Below are 18,022 nucleotides of genomic sequence, written 5' to 3' on the forward strand. Positions count from 1 at the left end.
TTTTTTTACTTAAAAAATAGTAGGGAAGATTTATCTCCTATTCCATTATTTGAAAGACTTTGAGTAATGTTTATTTTTATTCTCTTGTTAAATGTTTAGTAGATTTTACTTATGAAGCCATTTGGGCTTAGAATTTACTTGGTGGAAAATTTTTGAATTAGAATTCTAATTTATTTAATAAATATAGGCCAATATCTGTTTTATATTTCTAATTATTTCAATTATGTTAAGCCGTTTTTTTAAGGAAGTTCTCCATTTATCTAATTTGTCAAATTTGTTGATACTATATTGATAAGATTCCTTATTATTCTTTAACTATATGAAGAATTTCATAATTATATTTTATCTTTCAATTCTAATATTTCTTGTGTTGCCAATAGGCTGATGTTAAATCTCTAAACTTCCTGTGTCTGAGATTGTCTTTGTTTCACCTTGCTTTTTTTTTTTATTTTTTTATTTTTTTGAGATGGAGTCTCATTCTGTCGTCGCCCAGACTGGAGTGCAGTGGCCGCTCCCGGCCACCGCAGCCTGGACCTGCTGGGCTCCAGCGATCCTTCCGCCTCAGCCTTTCAAGCAGCTGGAACTACAGACGCGCGCTACCACGCCCGGCTAATTTTTTGATTTATTGTAGAGATGAGGTCTCGCCAAGTTGCCCAGGTGGGTCTCGAACCCGCGGGCTCAGGCAATCCACTCACCTCGGCCTCCCAAAGCGCGGGATTACAGGCTGAGCCACCGAGCCCGGCTCACCTTGCTTTTTAAAGACTATATTTTCTCAAAACATATATTTAAGGGTACATTCTATTTGGTCACACATATCCAAATGGTTCACTGTGTTTCATATATCTCTCCAGACCTTTTCTGTTCTTTTCATTCTTTTTTGTCTTTATTTTGAGATTTTTCTGTTGGCCTATATTTAGTTCACAAGGCTATTCTTCTGCTATGTGGAGTACTATTAAATGCATCTAATGACACTGAAAATTTTAATTTTAGTATGTTAAATTGAATCGTGAAATCATGGATATATATATATTTTTTAATTTCAGTTCTCTTCTAAGAGTCTCCATCATTTTCTCTATGCCAATGTATGTAGTTGTCACCACTAGTTTATTGTCCTTGATTGCTAACTTAAACTTCTTTGTGTATCTTCTTCTACTATTTACTTTTTTCTACTTTATCAATAAGTCACATTTTTTCACCTTTTTACATGTCAATACAAATGAAGCCACTTCAGATGTAACAAACGTAGTCACTTCAGATATTGTGTATAAAAGGAGTGAAGTGGCTACAGATGACAACTTCCACCAGTGGGTGTCTCATTTTCTATATGTTGAGAATATATCATAGCTAAATAAAATCATATTTTGAGCTACAGCAGAACTGTATTCCAGTATTGGTAAAAGCCTGTTATCTACTCACTTCTCCTTATTCCTTGAGTGTGGCCCTTCTTTAATTTTGATTGAAATCTTGGAGTGTCTTTATATCCTCAGTGCCTCAGTCACTCTATATTCTATCATACAGATCATCTGAGATTGGCATTCCAGACTGTTTCAGGCTCAAAATCCCCACTGTTTATTTCAGGTGTTCTTCCCCCAGCAGATCTTTGTACTAGTTATGGTAGAGATTCTCTCTGACTTGCCAGCTCCATGTCACTCAAAAATTCTGAAGAGCAGAGAACTCTAGAAATAGCCTACAGGGAAACAACAACAACAATGACAACAACAAAAACTGTCTGGCTTTATATTTTCTCCTCAGTTGTACCAGCCTGACATGACTGCCAACAACCTGTTTCATTTTACTTAGAAGTAGAAAGTCTATCTGTTTATGTATAATGTAACTTTTTATGCATTTCTGATTAAATTTTCCATATTGCCATTTATTTAATATCTGTTTGATATTTTTGTTTTCTTTTCCCTTAGTTATATTGCTTTCTTTTAGTTCCACGTATTTAACTAAAGGTGATTTTGTCCCCAAGGATATTTGACAAAGTCTGGAAATATTTTTTTGTTGTCACAACAAGAAAATCTATCAGGTAAAGAGAGGACAGGGATTTTAAGCATATTATAAAGGTACAGGATAGTTAACAAATAATTATCTGACCAAAAATATCAATAGAGCTGATACTGAAAATTTTTGCTCTACTTTATTTCTACCATTCACCATTTTCCCTTGTAAATTTTACATATTTTCATATTCTTTAAAAGAGACATAAATATAACGATATGTATCATTCACTTATTAAATTCTAATATATATTTATGACTTTACCACTTCCTAGACAATACAATGACCTTGAGACACTGTAGGTCCATTTATACTTTGTCACATTTTGTGTAATTATTATACACCTTACTCCTTTATATTAACTTTCATTAGATATTAATATTTTTGGTTTATATTATAAATACTTGCTTTTTAACCCATATACTTTCCTGCTTTATTGTTTTGCATCACTTTCTATACCTCTATACTTCCCTCTGGATTATTTTTTCTCCAACAGAAACTTTTTTAGTATTTTCTTTATTGCATGTGTGTTGCTGAAAACTTGAAAGTTTTTCTTTAAAAATTTCTTCCCTAAATATTGAAGAAATTTTGGCTTAGTAAAGAATTTTATATTGGCATTCAAGTTTTAAAAATCAATTTAAAGACACAGTTTCTTTTTTTTTTTTGAGTTGGAGTCTCACTCGGTCAGCCAGACTGGAGTGCAGTGGCCACTCCCGGCCACTGCAGCCCCGATCTGCTGGGCTCCAGCGATCCTTCCTCCTCAGCCTTCCGAGTAGCCAGAATTACAGGCATGTGCTACCACGCTCGGCTTATTTTTTGATTTATTGGAGAAATGAGGTCTCGCTGCCCAGGCGGGTTACAAGTTTCAATATGTCAGCTTTGATTTTTTTTTTTTTATAGTTGCATTTTATCAGTATTAGAGTTGCTCATTTAATAACATTTTTCTCCTTATTTTGATTTTATTGAGTTTTATTATCCTATTCTTAAGCGTAGTTTTTTAAAAATTTAATCTTTTTGCTTCTTAGATCATTATAAATTTATAGTTTTATGTCTTTCATCAGTCTTGAAAAATTGACGAAAATTTGTGGAAAGTTATCATCTCTTCAAATGTTTGTTTTAATCACTCTCTTCTCTTTTTGTGGAACTAGATAAAATATGTTGAAACTCTTTTTATGTTCTTCATAAGTCTTACCTTCTTTTCTATCTTTGCATTATTTTATATCTGTGTTTTGAAGTGAATATTCTATAATCTCACTTCTAGTTTTTTAATTATCTTATCATACGTGAAATCTGCTGTAAATCCCATCTAGTGGTTTCTAATTTCAGCTTCTCTTTGTTTATGTGATCAGTGACAGAATTTCCATTTGATCATTTGCTTTAAAAATTTTACATCTTATAATTTAATTTTTTGAATGTGTCAGTTATTTTTAAATTCATGGCTAGCAATTCCTACATCTATTCTTATTATGAGTTAATTTCTAATATTTTTCCTGTTCCCATGAATTGTTTCACCATTCTGCATAGCTAGTAATTGTTAAATTAATTATAGACACTCCTATAGAAAAAATTTGTAAAAAAAATTTTAAGTTCATATTAAAGCTACCTTTTTTTAACCTTTTTTCTGCTTGTAGTAAACAATCTGCCAAAGAAGATAACCCTAAATTAACAAAGATTAAACTGACTTGAAACTAGTATTCAGTCTCTGTGGGTATGGTATAATCTTAATTATCAATGCTCCTGCATTTACTTGCTTGGGTGTTGAGTGTTCCAACTGATATCCTAGGGTACATATATAGAAGCCTCTTACTTGACAGGCTGTACATCCATTTATCATCTGACTTTTATGCGTTCTGTTGCTCAGTCTCACAGAGTCAATTTTAAATTTAGCCTTAGGAGGTAAATTAAAAGCAAGTGTTGGGATCATCTTTTTCGAATTTTTTTTTTCTCTAGAATCATAACATCCAGTTCACTGATGCCTTGGTATTTGAAAACATATTTCTTTAAAAAGTCTTAAATTTCACATTTTTATAACATAAGTACCTAATTTATGTATTTTTAAATTCAGATAAATGGTATTGCTAATATCCTGGTATTCAGAATTTCTCTTATTCAATTCTCTTCACTTCTATCTAAAACCATGTGTTTCTCTCTCTCTCTCTCTCTCTCTCTCTCACTGTCTTTTGCTCCCTACTCTTATCACAAAATTTTGTCTCACTATTTCATTTTGCACTGATTTTACACATAAGTATTTTTTTTTTTCCTGAAAATGTAAAATAGGTTATATTTTGGATGTACTTCCTTACCATAGCAAAACCTTTTTTCAGAATTCTCTAGTATGCTATTATCTGCATGCTACATTAAACATGTTTTTATATGTTCTAGATTATTATATTTTTATTTCTCAACTGTCTTGCCATTTTAGAAGAAGCTTTATTGCAATGTACATTAATTTCCTCTTTGTATGGCTCAACAAGTGATACTTAACACCATCTTCAAAAGGCAGTTTTAAAGAAAAATTTAGACATTTTGGTGGAAAATATAAACAGGCTGATAGCAACATTTTTCTCTTAGTCTTTCTCTATTTCTTATATCTTTTTCAATAATATTTTACATTATTTTCAGATTTGGTTGGTGGAAGATTACAAAATAAAATGTCCTTGTGACAGTTAATTTTATGTGTCAAACTAGCAAGGCTACAGTGCCCAGGTCTTTGGTTAAACACCAGCCTAGATGCTGCAATGAAGGTAAGTTTTAGATATGATTAGCATTTAAATAATAAACCTGGTTACCCTCCATAATGTGGGTGGGCCTCATCTAATTAGCTGAAGGTTTTAAGAGCAGGTTTTCAGAAAGAAAATTTTTATTTTCAAAATTGCAACATTAACATCCTATCTGAGTTTCCAGCCTGCTTCCTTGTGGAATTTAGACTCAGGACTGCAGTATCAACTTTTACCATTATCTTTAGCCTGACAACCTGATCTACAAATTTTAGACTTGCCAACTCCCACAATTACGTGGGCCAAGCCACCTCCTTAAAATAAATTTATCTCAAAGAAAGAAAGACAGAGAGAGAGAGGGAGAGGGAGAAGGAAAGGAAGAGGAGAGATCCTATTGGTTCTGTTTTTTGAAGAACTCTGTCTAATACAGTCTGGATGTAAAGAAAGAAAAAGTGAGCCAGTCTAGTTTCTTACCTCAGAAAAGGAAGATATTGATATATTTGAGGTTTCGTACAGATTGGAGTTCAGGAGATATTATTTAGTGAATATAAAACAAGTATCTCTTACAAAGGAACAATTCCCCTAATGGTTCCAAGTTCTGAGAAAACAACCAGGTTATGCTACGAAAGGAATTGTGGATCTTGATACGTGGAGTCTTCTGCTTGCTAAGATGGTAAGAGCATTCCAGACATCAGCCAATGGATTCCTTGGGGGAAAAAAAAACAGGTTCTAAGTGCTCAAATATATAAGGTCTAATTGACACAGCTAAATTTTATTTACAGTTCATGACTTGAGAAGCTATCAAAAAAAGACTCTGAGGCTCACTCATGGAGTCATCAGATTCCCTGATAAGAAGGCCAGGCTGGGATGAAGCTCAATGCTCTCCAAATCATTGAACCAAGACAAGTAAAAACTGCATTGCTATTACTCAAAAAATCTGACATTGTAGCCTGGGACAAAATACCTATCCTTGTAAGGTATTCTAAATCACAATTGTTACTGCTTATGACTAAACCTTTGATAGCAAAATGCATTTTGAAAGAACATTTGTATATGGTTACAAAGGGAAATATCAACATTTTATATGTATCTTAGGTGGTACTTCACCATACATCTAATAAAAAATACCTGTTTGAAAAATCACTAAATCTTCCTTTATCACTACTCTCTGATTTCAATAGTTTTAGAATATTATGAATCAGTAGTATTACTTAAAAGGAAAAAAAGCGCTCTGCCTTCTCAGTGCAGGAAATATTATAGTTAAAACCACTAAAACACAGAAGAAAGCTGTCTGCACAGTAGTACACCCAAGATGAATATTAAATATGTGCATGGATGAAAGACTCCCCAGGGAATGTGAGTTTTTTAATCATAGTGTTTGACTTTCCATATCTGATTTGTTGCTCCTTATATGGCAGGAGGATGGACTGGGTAGAACATTTTTCTCTAATTTCTTGATAAGCACTACTATCAACCTGACAGCCTGGACTGATTAAATATCCCTATTCACATGCAGACATAACCACTGCCTTTAAGAATCTCTGAGGCTAAAATTAAATGTAAATTAACAAAGACTTAAACCCCTCTTCAGCTTCTATCCTTTCAGACAATTATTGCACACTATTTTGTGGAAAAATACAGTGTATTTACAAATCACATTTGTTTCTTTTTATTTTATTGGTCCAGTAGAGGCCTGATGAGATTCTGTCATGGGAAAAATAGGAAAGAGCATCATTCAAGCAAGCCAAAATCAACAGAGAACCCTATAAATACACAATTTGAAACCAAAAAGTTGACAGTTTAGGGATATAAGAAAGGAACAAGCATGTCTTTGAGACCTAGTTTAACAAATACTAAATACTTAGCAAGACAGAAAATCTAGGTTAGAGTACTGGGCACAAAAATGTCAGACTGCTATTATGGACAATGTGAGACTAGAGCCAAAGATAAACAATAAGAATATGTTACTTTGACCTGGAGTTGTGGCTACCAATGCAAAGGTAATGGGGTGCTAGTGGTTCTGTGAGTGATTTGAAGGTTGTGTGAGCTAGGACACTCTGTAGGAATCTACTTAAAGTCAAAGTCACTTTGAGTTCCTCGGGAGGCCTGAATTCAGAGGGAGAGAAAAACGAGTGGTGCTGAACTGAATTAGGAGTAAAGGTTATTAGGAAGATGGTTGGAGGGGGTAATCAGGCCTTTGCCACAATCTTTTCGAAAAACCTTTCTTCTACTATTGTATTACTGCTACAGTCTGAGATTTTATGAATCTGACTGAGATTATGATTCCATATTAACACTACCTAGCGATCTTTTTTTATTTTATTTTTTATTTTAAAGATGTGGGGTACAATTCAGGGTTAGGTATACAAATTTTCATTATGCAGCTACTCTTGTTGATGAGGTGTGCCACTCCCTCCCCTGGCAGTTTCCCTCCACTGCCAATCTCCCCCTCCTCTGGCAGTTTCCCACTACTGCCAATCCCTTTCTTATAGTATTATGATAATTGTTCAAGGTCCACTTATTAGTGAAAACATATGGTACTCTGTTCTTTGTTTCTGTGATACTGGCAATCTTTCTACAGTTGCTAATCAATTTACCTTCTAAACAGTGTAAAAGTAGGCCTTTGACTTTTTCCGTTCTTCTCAAATCTCAGACTTATCTTCTCACCCTGCCCATATTCACTTGCAGAATAACAAAACTTATTCCACCTGTTTCTTCCCAACATTTACAGGCTTCTATTCTCTCCCCATAAAAAGGTGGTATCTTCAACCATTTCTTGTAGTCAATTAATACCCATAATCACAGGAAATTTTAGTATTAACCTTCATTTATCTAACTCCAGTTTCACTCTTCAGTGTTTGAATATGCTCAAAATGTTCAAACCTTGATAAATGTCGTTCTTTGACCTTCTCATCCCACTCCTTATCACCAGCATTTTTTATCTTTGCTTTCTTTATGGGCAGACATGACCATGTCCCCCACTTTTAATCCCATTACTTAGGGATAACATGATAGTATCACAATGTCTGACCAGAGAATGCAGGAATCCCTAAGTCCTCGCCTATCAAATATGTATCAATGTTTATTAAGAATCTATATAAATGAAAAAATAAATTAGTGGAATAATTATAAAAGTATTATTAAATTAAAATAGATAGGTACATAAATACTTAGAGTAAATAAAATAACTAAGAAAGAAAGGACATAGGTGACCAAAAGTGCAATGGCAGTAAAGAATAAGAAGTGTGCTGTTTAAACAGATAGCCTAAATGTTGCTTTCTATTTCTGTACTAATTCAAAATCTAGTTGTTTCACTGATTCCTTCTCAATTAAATCGGAAATACAAGTTTTTGTCTGTTTTTTCAGAATTCCAGATAGGTACACCAGCTGTTTCTCAGTATTTTCTCCTGGATGTTTTATTGGAATTTCTAAGCAGCATGTCAAAAACTGAAATTATGATGCTTTTCCCACAGAAACAGAAGCCAAAGTCTTGCTCCATTTCTGTCTCTGCAGTTTTAGGACATGTGACAAAATGGAGGCTTCAAATCAGCCTAGGTCTTTTACTGGCAACAATGCATAGTACTATTCAGGTGAACTATAATTAGGGTTTCCAGATATCACAAATAAAAATGCAGCACACATGTCCACTAAATTTGAATTGCAAATACACGATATATACTTTTATTATATAAGTATATCCTAAATATTTCATGGGCATTTTTATACTATAAAAGGATAACTAATACATTATACTATAAAAATGTATTAGTTATACTATAAAAGTATATTTTCGTTCATCTCATATTCAAAATTGAATGGATGTTCAGTATCTCAGCTGGCAATTCTACAAAGAATAAACATAGAAAAAAACTAAACTTGGTTTATGTAAGCCACTGAAGTTTGAAAGTTATTTGTCACCACAATATAATTAACCTATCCTGACTAATATAGCACCGTTCATCCACTACAAGGAAATAAAATTATACTATTAATGTCTGATTTTTTAGACTACACAGTTATCCCCTCCTCCATTGAATGTTAATACCCAAAGCTGCGAAAACACTGCCTTTTCCAGGTGACATCCATCCCCTCCAAACCATGCACTGAGGCCATAAAAATGCTACAAGAATTCCTGTACTTAATTTTGGAAAGCCTACAAATCAAATTGATTGCCAAGATGGGATATAAACTTTTAGCAATCCACTTTCCCCCTCAAAAAATGTTTTAAACTATGAATACAGATACAGGTAATTTTCTTGATGTTTCCAATTCATGTAGCTGCCATAAATCATAGACAAATATAAAGTTACATTTAATCATAAGGGGAAATTATGATAAACACTTGAGTATGTTATCGGAAAAATTATGGCTCTGAGTAAGAATTGGTTGGGAAAGAGGGCTTGGTCTTTTTGCGTGTCTGTGTTTCACTTTGTGCTGGACCATCTGAGGCCAGAAATTTCAATCTAGGAAGTCAACCGTGTTGTAGTTGTCTGCTCGAGTATCATCCTCTGGTCAGGTGTAGAAATGAAGGAAACAAATAGTGCTCAGCAAAGAAAACTGCATAAAAACACACGCATCGCCCTGAAACACAACCGTCTGGTATGCTGTTCCCCATAAATTGATCCACTTTAGTGAAATAAGTAGTGCAGGCTGGGGGCAATATGTTGCCAGGCAGTAGTGAAGCCAGCATGACTGAATGAGTTGACCTCAATTTTGCTGACACATGTGCTGCCAGGTTTATGAGGAGAATAATAATGAGAGTAACACACAGCACATTTATGCCATTGAATGAATGAGTCAGTAAACAAATATCACAAAAATAAGTTGATTAGGATTCTACAAGAATACAGAAAAAGAACTACAGACTAAAGACTAATTAATGTACACTTGTAATTGGTGTGTGTGTGTGTGTGTGTGTGTGTGTGTGTGTGTGTGTGTGTGTTTCCTTACAGTTTTACCAGGGAACTTGCTTTTAGTATTGCTATTTCTCATTTTTATCTTTATTGCTTTATGCATTGGTGATCCAAAAGATCCTACAAACATCCTGTTAAAACTAAGAAGATCCCCACATTGCTTCTGGATACAAAATGAATCAATACTGCTCCTATAAACTACTCTTAGTAGATTGAATTCTCTTAGAAGCAGATTCTGATCTAGGGATTCAGGAACAAGTGATTTTTTAAAAGGAACTATTTGATAAGATGCCAAAAAGAAAATGTTGAAGTTGGGGCAAGAAAGCAGAAAAAGTCAAAGAAAGGCATAAAAACGTGAGATCACAGCCTCAGCCTAATCCAAGTTGCTTCAGACTTTAAATTATATCTCAGAGTTATTTCCACCATGGTTATGCACTTCCATTACAGAGAATTATTGGTTATAGTCCGCCTAGATTAATGAGAGTATGGGAAAGGTAAAACTCACAGGCAGTTTAAATTTTCCATTAGGGAAGGTAAACCAGTTCTCTAAATATGTGTGTGTGGGTGGGGGGTGGCGGTGGGGTGTATAAGCCCACAGCAATCAAGCATTCATAAGCCTGGGGTTGGACACACAAAACAGTAAATAAGGCTGTGGGATCTGGGCATATCATGAGAGGTGTCTATTCAAACATAATTAGAAAACTGAGGTCAGGAATAAGAGACATTTATAATAGCATAGCAATCATTAATAATGGGCAGATGTTATGGACTGGATGTGTCTCCCCAAAATTCGTATGCATATGTTAAAACCCAAATTCTCAATGTGATGATATTTAAAGATTGGGTCATCAGGAGTAATTAGGTCTTGTGATAGATTGATTAGTGCCTTTATAAATTGAAACACAAAAAAAGATTGCATGCCCTCTCTTTCTCTCTCTCTCTCTCTGGCTTTTTTTTCCTCTCTCTCTCTCCTGCCCTGTGAGGATACAGTGAAAAGGCACCTATCTCTAAACCAGGGATAGTACCCTCACCAAGAAGCCTACCTTGCTCCTCTGACTTCCAGCTTCCAGAATTGTGAGAAATAAATATTTGTTGTTTAAGTTACCTGTCTATGATATTCTGTTATGGCAGTCTGGACTAAGATAGTAGATAACCAAACAGAAGTGTAAAATACCTTTGTAGAAATTCAATAAAATAAGAAAAGACAAACTTGGAGTGGTATATGATGTTAGTGGATTAGAAATATTAGAAATACAATATTGTGAACATAGCATGTTTCCAAAACTAATCTCTAAATTCAAATTTCTGTTAAAACTCTAGTAGAATGGAAAAAGGATAAAAATTCATACAATCAGTCTAAATGTTGTATAAAATAATACAATAAAATACATTTTACAAAAAGAGGACTTTCCTAACAAATTCAAAGACATTTTATATTAATAATAATTAAATCAGTATGATATTGGTCTAGAAAGACAGAAAAAAATGTCTTGCCCAGAGATTATCTTCAGCATGTTGATGATTAACCCATGGAGTATGTGATATATGAGGAAAAAAATAGTCTGGAAACAAAATATTAAGCACAACAATCAGAGAAAGAATGAGATGAGGTATGAGCTAAACTAACCAGAATGATAATAAGGTACCATTTATTTATAAATGGAAACTCACTTGTCCATAAAAAGAAATGAAGTATTAATTCAAGCTACAGTGCAAGTGAACCTTGAAAACATTGTGCTGAATGGAAGAATCCAGATACAAAAGGCCACATAAATGATTCCATTTATATGTAATATCCAGAATACGTAAATCTATAGAGTAGATTATTTCTCACCAGAGCTGGAGAAGGCATAAATGGGGAGTGACTGCTAGTGGGTATAGGTTTTTTAGGATGGGTAATGAAATGTTCTGAATTATGATGATTGATGTGCAACTTTGTTAAATCTGCTAAAGCTCATTAAATTGTATACTCTAAAAGAGGAAACTTCATGGTATATGAGCCACGTCTAAATAAAATTTCTACTACAAATACTTATATTTTGAACGTTTCCTGTAGTATCTCCCAGAGTAAAATAAAATAATATTGAAAAAACTAGGGAATCAGAGGAATTCATTTTGGATTTCAAGGGAGCACAATATTTTTTATGGTGAGATAAAAGAGCAGAAATGAAGAACTGTGGATTGGCTTGCAGAGAGAGAGCTCTCAATACTTTTTCTTCATTTTCTAAACAAACTTTAGTACTTTAGAAAAAAGACTAAAAGGTATTTTTCACATATTACTGCATCTTAAACAGAAAAAATAAACATTTTGAGTCTTTTTTCTTCAATTGTTGGACATCAATTTCATCATATCTATTATGAAATACAGATGATTATACCAATTTGTTTTCAAACATTCTTGTTGCTTTAAAAATGTGTAAATCATTCTCAGTTTATATGTCCTGGAAGAATAAATGGGGGTTTGTTATTTTAGAGAGTGATTAAAAATTGATCCTTGGAAAACTCTTCATCTTAACTGGTTTGATTTAAACAATTATCTGAAAATTGCCCAAAGCGGCCCTTTCTCAGGTATTTTTTTATGGCACTAAACTCAGGCTATTGATCTGATTCTCAGCTGCTGTTTTTCATAACATAGTTAGAGTGAATTCACTTGCTTCACCAGATGCCTTGGGGTATAATTTTAAGAATCTGATTGACATTTTAATAACAATTGTACTTATGTCAATAAATGTTATTTGGTACATTTTTTAGGGAGACGTTGAAGCTAAAATGCATTCAGTTGGCTCAGTTATTTAATCTGCAAATGTCTTCAAAATGAGAGGAACCAGAATATTTATCCTAACATATTCAATGTCCTATAATCAAGTTAAATATCCAACAATAAAATTTAGTCTAGAAAATTGTAGACTTCATAGAAAATCATGTACACACAAGCAGAATTTAACCTTCTCACAGGCATATACACAAACATACATACATCCTGTTTTTTTATATTATCTACAGTCAACATTTATCCTTTGTATTACTGGATTTCAAAAAGAACAGAGAATAAATAACTATTCTCAGGAAACATCATAAATATAACCCACCTTTATGTGTGACCTTAATATTTGGGTCATTTTATAAAATAAAAGACAATAGTTTCTATTTATTTTAGGTCAAGTATCTTAGTTTCTCACAGTCAATATATAGTACAGTCATCATTCTCTCTAAAACTTCTTCAATCTATAATAGTCAGAATCTTTGATATCATATGTATAGGAAAAAGAAGAAATGTGGATGCTTCTCAGGAAATGATGGCATACTGTGGACATCTGTTGGGTTTTGTCTGCCAAGAATCATTTTACTCTTTGTTCACATGTCAGTTGGCACAAGGGCGATTAACCTACTCTAGACATTTTAATCAGAAAAGATTTTAGATGCTTAAAAGTTACTGAATTTTCTAAATAATTGGGTCCTTAGCTGGGCAACCCAGAATGACTCACAGAAAAACACAGAATTGGCCACCAGAAAAGCTACGAGTTGAGGCCACCACTGGATCTGTGCTGGAAGGAAAAAACATAGCACAGTGACGACCTCTGGGGAAGCTGGAGAGGAGTTGATATTGGAAAGTTATTTCAGAGTAAAATAAAATTTTTAAAAACCTTCCATTTTCATGGTGTTTTCAGGAACATCCAAAAATTTTAGGAAGACAGCCTCCTCCTCACTAGCTTTTTCCAAATGTTACTTTGAATAATATAATGTGGGGATCTAATTCATACATGGTACGCTCATTACAGGGGACTCTTGGGAATGCAATATTAATTTCTCAACTTCTCTACAAATAAGAATTTAGATTGAAATATGAGGAGATTAATGCAGAGTATTCAATTTTACTCTCATTTGTGGAAGAGAACCACTTTTTGCTAAATAATCTGTTCCATGAAGTGCCAGTGTGCTCACCTCTCTTTTCTCTCCCAGCCCAGTGATGGGTACATAACCAGACATGGCCAATCATTTGATCACTCGTTCATTCTTACCACAGTTTTAGACAGTCAGAGAACTTCCAAGGAGTTTCTTACAAAGTGATGAAAGAAGAGATTATATTTCCACTTTAATTGATATATCATTCCACATTAATTGCTAAATCATGCTAGTGCCTGATGAGCCATCACCATGTATCCATATAGACAAACTTTTCAAAAAGACAAGTAGAAAAATGGAGACCAGATTACCTTGCTGAGTCTATTAAATCCAGCATGTTAAGAATCCAGGTGTATTAATCAGAATTCTTCAGAGAAAAACAGGACCAAGAGAATGAAGACCCAGAAAAGCCTGTTAAGATATAATGCAGTCTGAGTTCAAAGATCTGAGAATTGATAGGGGTAGAGGATAATGCAAGTATAAATCTTGAAGTCTGGTCATATGCATCTTGTGTCTAAAGATTTGAGAACTAGAAGTTCCAATGTCTAACGTCATGAAAAGATGGATAATCCAGATCAAGAAGAGATAGTTCACCCTTTCTCTGTCTTTCTGTTCTATCTGGCCCATCAACAGATTGGATGATGCCTTCAACATTGGTGAGGGAGGATCTTTTTTATTCAGTTGAATGATTCAAATGCTGATCTCTTCTGGAGACACCTTCACAAACACATTGAAAATAATATTTTATCACTTATCTGGGCATCTCTTAGCCCAGTCAAGATGATGCATGTGTATTTAGCCATCACTGTGGGGGAATTAGACCTATCAGATATATAAATCAACACATTTATCTTTTTTCTTAAGTTATTGTGATTTGCTTTCTGTCTTTTTGAGTGAAAGAATCTTGATTATAATCTTTGGATGTATGGGCCTAACAGAATTCTTGGCATATTTTAGACTCTAAATAAATACTTGTTCAACAAATGGTTGGATGAATGGATGGACGGATGAATAAATGAATGGATGGATGGGTGGATAAATGAATGGATAGTTGGTAGTTATTGTTCCTTAATAAAGACTCAGTTTTCAGAAATATTGGGAGTACCCATTTTTTGCATTGTTACCAACAGGGGTGCTACCATTTTAAAAATATTTATAAATAAATTGTATAAAATCATCCTACAATTACTCACTATGATTTTTTCTGGTTAACAGGATATATGAGTATCTTACGATAGGTTTATTGTCCACTTATTTTTACTCATCTATAAATTTTCTAATTACATTTAACACATTCTATGAGTCTGCCTTTGTGTTATTGATATTTAAGTGAACTTTATCTATTACAAAACATTAAAACTTTGTCTCTCATGTGTGGATACTGTTTTTGAAATCTAAGTTAAAGATTGTTTATGCTATAAAAAGTATAATTTTAAAAAATTCAGGTATATTGATTTTTGCATAATTTATGTGTATCTTGTCTTGATCAAAACAATTTCCACCAATCCTAAATTGTCTTATATTTTCATTGCTTTGTTTTTTATGATTAATATTTATGATCCACATTGAATTATGTTGAGTGCCTTAAGACAGAGGTACAACTTTATATACTTCTACATCTTTTTCCCAGTAAATTAAAATATAACACTTCTCAAATGTTGAATTACTTGTATATACTTGCAACTATTTAGGATCCCAGTGTGTTCCCATGATATATGTTTAGTGCTATGCATATATTATACAAATTGTATTGTAATATATTTTAATACCAGATACAAGTACTCTATCACTATTTTCCTTTTGTATGAATTATTTGGTAAGTCTCAGACATTTATTCTTCCATAGAAAAATTAAGAATCCAAATTTAAAAGTGTTGTAATTTAAATTAGAATTGCAAAAATTGAGTATATTATTATTTACAAAATTGAATTTATATCCAGAAATATGACATGCTTTTACATTTGTTCAGCAATTTCTTCAGGTATTTCAGAAGTGAACACAAACATAGCTATTTAAAATATATATCTCCATTTTAGACATTTTTTAATTGTTTATATGTATCGATTTTTAATATATAAAGTTCAATTATTTTTGAACTCCCATAATTATTTCCTCTTAATAATGAATTATTTAAAGTTACATTTGTAAATTTCTAGCTGATATATTAATTTGCATACTATTTTGTTGTTTATTTCTAATTGTATGGACTAATAGAGAATATGTAACAAATAAGATACAAATTATTTAGGATTTGTTGGGACTTTCTTTTTTTGACCCAGGACAGGTTCAGCTACAAATGAATGCATCTTCTATTTTGAGCTAGAATTTTATTTATGTAATTATATCATGTTTGTCCATTTAGTTGTTCAAATATTCTGTCATATTTTTTCTTGATTTCTTTATTTCAGGGAAAGATATAATAAAAAGTATGTGGCTTTTTCTGTTTCTTTTTGTGTTGCTCTCATTTGTTTGCTCTATACATGTTGAGTCTCTGTAGTTAAGTGAATACAGTTCAAGATCTGCTTAGCTTCTCTGTTAATGTTATATTATTTTATGTAAGAAGTAGTCTTACAAATAAAACCAATTAATTTTCTTCACTTCAAAAATTTTTGGGTCATATACCTGATTTATTTTGCTTAGAATTTTCCTGGTATATATTTTATTGATTACTCTTACATTCAAATTTTCTGTTATAGTGTCTGAAATTTCTCCTTTAAAAACAGCATATGGCTAGAATAAAGTTCAATTTTGTTTTGTTTTTAATTCAGTTAAATAATGTTAGCCTTTAAGAAGAATTTAATGTAAATTTTTTTGGCATGACAAAGAGACTTTACTTTTAAATGGCTATTGGTATACCAAGTAATAACGTAAACAAGTTCTTGAATTCTGTCAGCTAGTAATTTTGATTAAGAGAAACTAAAAGCAGCCCAATTATACAGTATTCATTGCTCTAACCATTAGCAGGAATGGGCTATTTTAAGGCTGGCTGCCGCTTCACACAGGTTATAAATAACTATCTACTACTTTTTCATAGAAAAAGCCCCTGACTTTCAAGAAAGTGATGGGGAAAAAAAGGTTATTTAATCTCTTTCTTCAAATAATTGAATTTTCCCCCCTATATCTAAGAAAGAAAAAGTCAACACTGATGTACGTGTTACTTGAGCCAAAAGGCATGGGAAAACAGACAACGTATGCCCATTAAATAAGAATGGGGTATCTCAAGAAATACAAGGCCAAAAAAGGACATCTTCAGAAAAACTCTAAGTCTGTACAAAGAAGCTAGATTTGCTACTCTCCAAAAAGTGAAGGGACCTACTATGCAATACAAAGAACTAACACCTTTTCATAGGAATAAACTTGAACTTTGCTAAAGCCTCATATTCTATGAGGCATCTAAAATACAGATCCATGGACCAGGTGCTCCTTCTTCCCCTGTCCATTTATGTGATAGTTTTCATGGATTTCTGGCCAGATATCACTCACAAAGGCAAGAAGTTATCCAAGACTTCATCCCTGTTCTGCTGGAAGTAGGTCTGGAGGATGGTCATCTTCTCTTCGGTCTCCTTCTCCACTTCAGAGCTGCAGCTTCCTCGACCTTGACCCCTTTCTCCCTCTGTAGGTGGTACTGTTCAATTTCAGCCTGAGCTTCTTTGACCTGCTTCAGCATGTGGTTCTTTCATTTGTGGACCATGGACACCTTCTTGGAGGCCTGCTTCTCTACCTGCAGCAGCTGCTGGATCCCCTGTGACTGACTGGCCATGGTAGCAGTGATTGAGTAACAAATATTTTTCAAGAAGTTTGAGGTTTACAAAAAAGGTGTTCAGAAAGTACACAGATTTACTTATACGCCCTCATGTCATCCTTCCTGCTGGCCACCCCACCCATAGTTTCCTTTATTATTAGCATCTTGGTATGTTTGCTATGACTGATGAGCAAATATGGTACTATGGTTTAAATATGTCCCTCAAAATTTCAAGTGTTGAGAACTCAATTGCTGTTGTAATATTACTATTGGGAAGTAGGGTCTTTAAGAGATGATTACATCATGAGGGCTCTGCTTCATGAATAGATTAGTGCCAATATTGTGGTAATGGGTTAGTTGTTTCTAACTAGTATAGAGATAAGTTCGTGATAAAAAGAATGAGTTCAGTTCATTTTCTCCTCTGTTTCACATACATCCTTCCGCCTCCCACCCTTTCACCATATATGATTCTCACCAGATACTAGCACCATGCTCTTGGACTTCCCAGCCACCAGAACTGAAACTTTAAAAAAATAAATTACCCAGTTTGTGATATTTCATTATAGTGGCAGAAAATTGACAAAGATATATGAAGACATTGTTCTAAACTAAAGTTCATGGTTTACTTTAGAGTTCACTCGGTGTTCTACATTCTGTGGGTTTGACAAATGTTTAATAACATGCATCCACTATTATAGTATCATATACACTAGTTGTACTGCCCTACAAATCCTTCTGCAATACCT

General features: G+C 33.5%; 1 pseudogene; it reads right to left on the reverse strand.

Annotated features, from left to right (window-relative positions):
• Window positions 1-16,927: 16,927 nt before the first annotated feature.
• Window positions 16,928-17,294, reverse strand: LOC103258993 (annotated as a pseudogene).
• Window positions 17,295-18,022: the final 728 nt, after the last annotated feature.

Source organism: Carlito syrichta, unplaced genomic scaffold (assembly GCF_000164805.1).
Source record: "Carlito syrichta isolate Samal-C Ts95f unplaced genomic scaffold, Tarsius_syrichta-2.0.1 Scaffold302432, whole genome shotgun sequence".
NCBI classification, from domain to species: Eukaryota; Metazoa; Chordata; class Mammalia; order Primates; family Tarsiidae; genus Carlito; species Carlito syrichta.